Source organism: Pantherophis guttatus, chromosome 4, assembly GCF_059756535.1.
Source record: "Pantherophis guttatus breed Tessera chromosome 4, ASM5975653v1, whole genome shotgun sequence".
Lineage (NCBI taxonomy): Eukaryota > Metazoa > Chordata > Lepidosauria > Squamata > Colubridae > Pantherophis > Pantherophis guttatus.
The window spans coordinates 95296439-95304736 of NC_142066.1; the positions used below are offsets into that span (position 1 = coordinate 95296439).

General features: G+C 46.7%; 1 long non-coding RNA gene across 3 annotated transcripts; it reads right to left on the reverse strand.

The window, feature by feature from the left end:
- Positions 1-1698: 1698 nt before the first annotated feature.
- LOC132708934 (uncharacterized) lies at positions 1699-7941 on the reverse strand. Of its 3 annotated transcripts, none has more exons than XR_015734243.1 (2): positions 6420-7941; positions 1699-3040 (listed from the first exon to the last, which is right to left on the reverse strand). It is a non-coding gene; the product is annotated as an uncharacterized LOC132708934 (long non-coding RNA). The 3 variants fall into 3 exon arrangements; XR_009620588.2 differs by having other exon boundaries at positions 3989-7941; XR_009620589.2 differs by lacking the exon at positions 6420-7941 and adding an exon at positions 3581-3972.
- Between the last annotated feature and the right edge of the window lie 357 nt (positions 7942-8298).

An 8298-nucleotide genomic window follows, 5' to 3' on the forward strand; every position in this document is an offset into this window, starting at 1 on the left:
CCCAGTGACAGGATGGGGTACTTAGTTTGGCCGCCTGTTTCTGCAATCATAAACACTCAAAGAGCCATTTGGACCTGTTTCCCACAGAAAACAAAACACTGGGATTTCTCATCTCTCTCTCTCCCCTAGGATGATCACTTCTGTCATTTTTTGTGCCACTATGAACCAGATGAGCTCCCAGTGATGACCCATTTCTAACTACATGGGCTCAGTGACCAGGGTGGCAGGGGTTCTCCCTATTAATGACCCATCAATTTATTCAAAGTGTAGGGGATTAGTTAGGGTTCTTGTCCAGATGCCTAGCTTCTGACAGAGGGGGAGGCTGATCAGGCACTGGGTATACCCCAAGTCTATGATGGCCTCTACCTCACCCTGTACTCCCATCTTGGGCACTGCTAGTTTTGACTTAATAGCGAATGGATGGATGGCTTCACTGATCATTGGGTCATCCTCACTATTATCTTTGCTATTGCCTACTAGCAGTGGTGGAGCTTCCTGAGCTGGAGTTCCCTATTCTCCCTCAAGGGGAGAGAAACCTCAATGACTTGATGGACAAATTTCCCCTTTTCTGTAGGCTTCCACGGCAGTTTCTTGGGTTTGGTCATCATAGGGGTCTTTGCTTGGGGGACAGGGGTCAGTGCCAGGCATTCCAACATTTGGTGACCCTGCTGGCCAAACCAAAAACATTTGATTGATGTCATGGGCTGCTCTTCCACTTTGTGGGAGCCAGATTGCCAACCAAGCTGTCTCTTGGGCTTCTTTTCTGGTGCCTCTTTCTGGTACTGGTGAAGCTTGAGATCTATGGCCACTGCCATCCGGTACCAGTTGTGAATGTGGTCTGGAATGTCCCGGCAGACTCAGGCATGGCATAGCTCCTTGTCCAGACTCTCTTTGAAGACGTGCACTAGGCGGTGTTTGGGCCAGTACCTCAGTTTCCTGGCAAGTCTCTGAAATTCTCTGATATACTCTTTGGTCAGGCAGCTCCTCTGCTTGAGAGTCTTGAGTGCCTGGCCCTGGGCCATGTCCTCAAATCAGTTCCTTAGCTCCTGCAGGAAGTTGTTAACATTTCCCAGATCTGGGGCACCTTCATCATGCACTTGAGTCACCCACTCTGCAGCTTTTCCCTCCAAGTTCTCCACTGAATGGCAGTGATAATTTCCTGGTCATTAGGGTAGTTGCCCCCATAGTGATTGATGTGAGCCCACACCCAGTTCAGCTAGAAAGCCAGCCTGTCTGGGCTCCCATCAAAGGTGGCTCCGAAGTGTGCTGGGGTGGAGGCTAGGCTGGAGGAGAAGGAAGTGGCACTGGCGCCAGGGCGGGCATCCATTGGGCTTGGATCCAGCCTTGCCCCAGGTAGTAAGCCCAACCAGAGGCCCCCCCCACCCATGCTGGTGGCAGTTGGGGTTGCTTCAGTGGGTGGCTGGTCTCCGACATCTAGGCAGTCTCTGCTGCAGGGGGCTGGCAGCACTGGTCACCATGGTGGTTGACCGGTCCTGCCTGGGAAGACTCAGCCATGGGCTGGACTGAGCTGACAGGAATTGCAGAGGAGTCACAGCCTGGGTAGATCAGTCTCCCTGGGGGGAAATGTCAAAGTTGGTTGGCTCAGGACCACTCTTGCTTACTCGGGTTGATGTGAGTGCCCACTGACTTATTAAACTCATGTCATGTTAATTATACTTTCCCTTTTGTTACTTTTCCTTTTGTTAAAATTAAGAACTTCTATACTAAAAATGTTTTTTTAAAAAAAAACACTATCTAGTATACAGTATATCCCTTTGATTTTCATTCAAGAGAACATTAGTTGTGATCAGTGAGATTTTGCTTCATTGTAGTTAACTTGTTTATTTCCACCATATTTAAACCCAATAAAGTGAATTATATTCACACACACACAAAAAAAAAATCTGTCTCTGTATCTCTCACTCTGTCTCACTCTCCCTCCCTCCTCTCTTTCTCTCCCTCCCTCCTTCTCTCACATGCATCCTCTCACACTGAGACAGATTTAATCTCTTTTGCACATTTTTATATTTATGACAAAATAGCATCCTGAGTATATTTCTGGTTTCTGGACATTTAAAAAAAAAGTGAATTCTGAAGAACTGGCACCCTGATGGTGAAACTATCCTATGGGTCTGTGCAATATAGAAGTCCTTGACTGATTATCACAATAGAGCCTAGAATTTCGATTATAAGTTATTGTGGTTGTAAGTCAAGGCTCCATGTGACGGGGCTCAATTTTACAACTATTTTTTTATTACATTGATAAAGCAAGTAACCATAGTCTTGAAGTTAATCACATCTTTGTTAAGCAAATCCATTCTTTTGAAAGGATAAGGGGGTTTTGCCAGAAAAAAATATGGCAAATCACAGACATGTGACTACAGGATGCTGCAACCAATTATAAATGTGAGCCACTTGCCAAGTATCTGAAATGCAATTGCATGCAATCATAGGGTAGGCAGTAGTCGTAACTTGAGGATGGGTCATAAGAAGCTTCTTTGAAATCCATGGTAACATTGAATACTTGTTAAGTGTCTCTCAGCTCTCCAATCCACGTCTATGCAAACGCCGAAATACTCAGAGCCAGTTCACTGTGTTTGGATGATCAGTGCTTGGTTTTAATTCGCTATACATGGGAATTAGGAAAAGATGAGTACGATCCATGCAAAGTCAGTGCTGAGAGCAACCATAGCTCAGCGCAATTTAAACAAGGTGTGTCGCCCACGCCCCACAGCACATCTCAGCTGTTCAGAGTTTTCAGCAGCCACTTCCTGCTCACTCTAGCCAGGATATGGGATCACGATGCTCCCGAAGCCATGATGCTGTTGATTCGTCAGCCACACCTCTCCTCATCTCGCACCTGTTCCACCACCACCAGTAATCCATTAGTGTACCACCACCAGCACCACCACCACCACCGAAACCTAGCCATCCAGTGCCCATCCCCTCCTGGAATCGTTGCAGGAGTGTTGTGTGTGTGAACGTTCTTGTGGCAAGCCATGATTGGGCTCGACAGGTGGGCCCTCTACCAGGAGTCCACCTGCAAGGAACAAACAACAAAATGTTAAGATCAGTTATCTGGGGGGTGTTCTCAGTTTCTGTGGGTATGTCCTATGAAATTGTTGTATTAACCATGGGGCTTGAACATCATCTCTGTCAACCCATGATGCTTCTTCGCACGGGTACCCTTTCCATTTTACTAGGTATTTCAACCGCCCCCTTGTCACTTTAGAATCTAGTATCTCCTCTAGTTCATACTCATTTTCATTAACAGGTCCAGGAGGACTTGTTGACGTTACTTGTCCTACGGGTTTTAGTAAACTGCTATGAAAAGTATTTGCCACAGCAATGGAGGTAGTTTTAGCATTGCGGTAACCAGATTAATGGCTTTGGTAATTGTGAACAGTCCCAGATACTTAGGTCCTAGTTTTTTACATGGGATCCTGAGCTTAATATATTTGATGGACAAGAATACTCGATCACCCATGTGAAACGGTTTAGTTTCTGTTCTCCTTTTATCAGCTTGCACCTTGTATTCATCCGCAGCCTTCACCAACACTTGTTTTACATGTAGCCATACCTTTCAGATTTTATCAGGCCAGTCAGCAGGAGACAGTTGGTCTAGGGTGTTTGTCTCTAACTCGGGGATTGCAGGGAAGTCCTTTCCTGTCACTACGTGAAATGGAGTAAAGCTGGTACTCATATGTACAGCATTGTTGTATGTCACTTCAGTAAACGTTAGGAGGCTCGACTAGTCCGTTTGCTGATATGACACATAGCTTCTTAAGTAATGTTCCACCATAGCATTGGCACGTTCCACTGCACTGTTAGTGCTAGGGTGGAATGCTGAGCTTAACCCTTGAGATGATCCTATCAAGTGGACAAAGTCTCTCCAAAATCGGGCAGTAAACTGCACCCTCCTATCTGATATGATTCTACGGGGCACACCATATAAACGATAAATGTGTTATATAACCTCTTCACTAACCTTCTTGCTGACAGAAGCTGTTTACATGGTATGAAATACACTTGTTTTGAGAAAAGGTCTAGCACAGTCCATACCACCATATTGCCATTGCTTTCTGGGAGGTCTACAATACAAATCCATTGTGATTTCATCCCACAGTCTCCCAGGATTGGCTACTGGCTACTGACTGTAAGAGGCCAAGAGGTTTTCCAGGGTGTGGTTTCGTTGTAGCACAAACCCTACACTTTCGTGTGTACTCCTCTATGTCTTTACACATCCATGGCCACCAAAATTGATGTCTGGCCAGATGCAAAGTTTTGAGAAACCCAAAGTGACCAGCAGGTTTAACGTCATGGCATTTATTGAGCACTGCTAGTCGAAGGGTTGTTGGAATATACAATCTATCACCTTTCCATGCAAGACCATCTCTTATTGTCACTAGGTATCTGTTTCTAGCTAACCAGGGGTTTATCGCTAAAGCCTTCTTCACTTCGTCATGCCAGGGGTTTCTCGTCCTGGGGTTATCAATCTGCCCAGCCGATTGGTGAAAAGGTATCATTGGCTGCACCACTTCTTCCCTTTTGCTGTTATATTGAGGCATGTGCGATAACACGTCTGCTAAGAAGTTCTTGCCAGCGGGCACATATTTCAGGGTGAAATTGAACCTCTGAAAGTATAATACCCATCTGACCTGCTTAGGAGACAGAGTCTTAGGAGATTGTAAAGCCTCTAGGTTTTTGTGGTCCGTCCACACCTCAAACGGAATCCCCACCCCCTCAAGCAGATGCCTCCAGGTGAGTAGGGCCCATCTCACCGTGAAAGCTTCCTTCTCCCATATGGCCCACCTCCTCTCTGTGGTCATGAGTTTTCTCAAAGTATATGCACAGCGTTGCAAGTTTCCCTGGTTATTCCTTTGGAGCAGAACAGCTCCCACAGCCACATCACTTGCGTCTGCTTGTATGACAAATGCATTTGTTGGATCAGGATGTTTCAAGACTGGCTCACACAGAAACAGTCTTTTTAGCATCTCAAATGCCTGTTGGCACTCAGATGTCCATACAATCACTTATCCTGGTCATGATTTGGTTGTACCAGGTTTTGTGCATAATAGATCTGTCAAAGGCAGGGCTAACTGTGCAAATGAGGGAATAAATTGCCGATAAAAATTGGCAAAGCCAAGGAAACTTTGTAACTGTTTCCTCATTTTCGGAGCCTGCCATTCTAACATGGCTTGTACTTTCTTAGGATTCATTTCTAACCCTTTTTCTGATATACGATAACCCAGATAATCTATCGCTGTTTGATGGAACTCATATTTTGACAATTTGATGTATAATTTGGCTGCCAACAATTTCTCCAAAACCTGACGGACCAACTGGGTATGCTCCTCCATTATTTTTGTATAGATTAGTATATTGGCCAAATATACAAGGACTCCCCAGTAGAGATGTTCATGCAATACGTTATTTATCACCTGCATAACACAGCCGGGGTGCCCTGTAAACCAAATGGCATTATCTGGAATTGGTAGCTTCCCAGGGGACAGTTGAAGGTTGTTTTCCACTCATCCCCTGGTCTAATATGCACCCAGTAGTATGCCTCTCGCAGGTCTAGTTTTGTAAAGATTCTGCCAGTTGCTAAAGTGGACAGCAGATCTTTCATCAGCAGTAAACAGTATAAATGCTCTACGCACACTGTGTTAAGTCCACGGAAGTCAACACACAAATGGAGACCACCATCTTTCTTCTCTCGAAAGAGAACTGGCACCGCCATGTGAGATCTACTGGGTTTAATGAACCCTCTGGCTAAATTTTTATCGATATAACATCTAAGCTCTTCAATTTCCTTTGGGGTCATGGAATACATGCGTGGTTTTGGTAATCTGGCCCCTGGTATCAATTCTATAGCACAGTCAGTAGGTCGGTGTGGAAGTAACACCTCATACTCCTTTTCACTAAACACCTCTGATAAATCCCCATATACCTCTGGAAAATTCCGTTCCATACCAGTCTTAGGTTCTTTCTGTGATGTCTCCACCTTTGCCTGGTCCGTCGGTGGTTCTGGACCAAGGGTCAGCCTCAGCTTCCAAAACCCATCTTCCCACCAAATAGTCGGCTGCCATTTGTCCAACCATGTGAGACCCAGGATAAGGGGTTCCACCATTTTTTCCACTACTATGAACCATATATGCTCCCAGTGGTCTCCTATCTCTAATCTTACGAGGTCGGTGACGTGGATAGCCAGTAGACCCCCAGTATGGAACCATCCATCTGCTCAAATTTGATTGGGGTGTGTAGTTTTCTGACTTGTAACGCTAACCCATCCACCAGGACCCACAGATTAAACACCAGGTATATCCTGAATCAATTAATGCCCCTTGTTCACATCCCACTGCTGTGAGGGTATTCCGTATCATCACCGGGATCACAAACGGTCAAACAGGTCTGCTCACCATTGGATCGTTCGATGCTTCCTCATCACTCTCTCAGCAACCAAAGGTAACTGTCCAACCCTCTCCTCAGATACACCGCCAACATCCTTCCCCAGCGTCATGTTCTTCATGGGTAGGGTCTGCATTGTGAGGCGTATCCATTCAGATGCTGGTCGGTTCCGGACCCTAGTAGTATCCCTGGTGACAGGGGATTGTAGTCCCGGCGACCTCGGTGGTGGTAGAGGGCAGTCAGCCATACAATGGCCTTCCTGATTACAGCAGAAACACCTAAACCCTGGCCGGCGAGCTGAATCCTCTCCCCTCGGTTTAGGCACTGTTGATGGTGTCTCTCTTTTTGGTGGTATTCTGTCCACTGTCCTTCGTGGATACATCATTCTGGCTTCACCCTGGCTTCTAAATTCCTGCAGACCCCTGTCCAGATCTATGGCAGCCTTGAACCACTTGGCGAGGCATGGGGGTAATCCTTGATAGACACATGCCTGCCTCAAGTCCCTATCCAGCCCCATATGGAATTGGTGAATCAATTAGCATTCAGGCCAGGCTCTCAGTCTCCTGGTGATTTTCCTAAATTCTCTGACATAGTCCTTAGTGGACTGGCCACGTTGTTTAATCACTACTATTTCTCCCTCAGTGATTTGAGCCCTAGTTTCATCCTCAAAGCAGGCCCTAAGACCTTCCAGAAACATGCCCACATTTGTTAGTTCCCAAGCATGCACGCTGTGGAGATCAGCTACCCAATCTGCTGCCTCTCCCCACAATGCAGATACCACCATCGGCCATTGCGAGGGGTAGAACTGACTGTAGAGGTTGAAATGGCTAATGACTTGACTGAGAAACAATGCTACCCTATCAGGATTCCCATCGAAAGAGGCTTAGATGGGTGGTGGGGCCCAAAAGGGTGGTTGTTGAGACCATGAGCCAATAGGCCAAACTGGCACCTGCTCACGTCCTCTGATGTTATCCCTACCTCCAGCAGCTACTTGATGGGATTCCAACTGTGTCCTCACAGGTGGGGGTCTGGTGTCAATCATCTCATAACTACCACTAGATCCCTGACCAGGACCATACATTGCCTCCCTGGTGATTGGACCCAAAAGGCCAGTAGGTTGCTCTACACCACTGAACCGGTGAGGATCCTGGTCTCTTCACAATTTTGGGCTGGTGAGTCATAAACATGAATCAGAACCAGACCCAGTGCCAGTCCCTCTCCAGGTGTTTGAGGGGTCCAGTCCTGGCACCCAGGGCTGCCATGAAGGCGCATCCCGAAAGCTGCCTCCCCAAAACATTCTCTTAGTGCCTCCATAGTGGCTCCAGAACCCACAGAATAACTCCAGTCCTGGTCTTCCTCTTCTGTCCAGTGTCTCTCCCTCCATCCTTGAAACGCTGCTGGTCCAATAGGTGGTGGGGTTCTATCCCAAGTCTCCCCAGGGCCAGTTATTGCAGAGCTATGCCACCAATTACCCAAAGTAGATTGTGTTATCCCCTTCTCTGTATCCCCTTGGTGGTCCACCAGAAGGTCTACACTCAGGATTTTCCTCTCCTTAGGTCAAACTACCAAAACTTCACTTTCCTTGGGTGTCACAGCCACAACTGCCACATCTTCCTCCTTAGCCTCTACGGCCTCAGGCATGCCCGGATCCGTCCCCTCAGCCATACTGTACTCACGGCTGCAAACAGCAGGTTGAATTTAAGGGAGAGTGCCAACTTTCTCTCAGCTCTCCAATCCACATCTATGTGAATGCCGAAATACTCAGAGCCAGTTCACTGTGTTTGGATGATCAGTGCTTGGTTTTAATTCTCTATATACGGGAATTAGGAAAAGATGAGTACAAACCATGCAAAGTCGGCGCTGAGAGCAACCGTAGCTCAGCGCAATTTA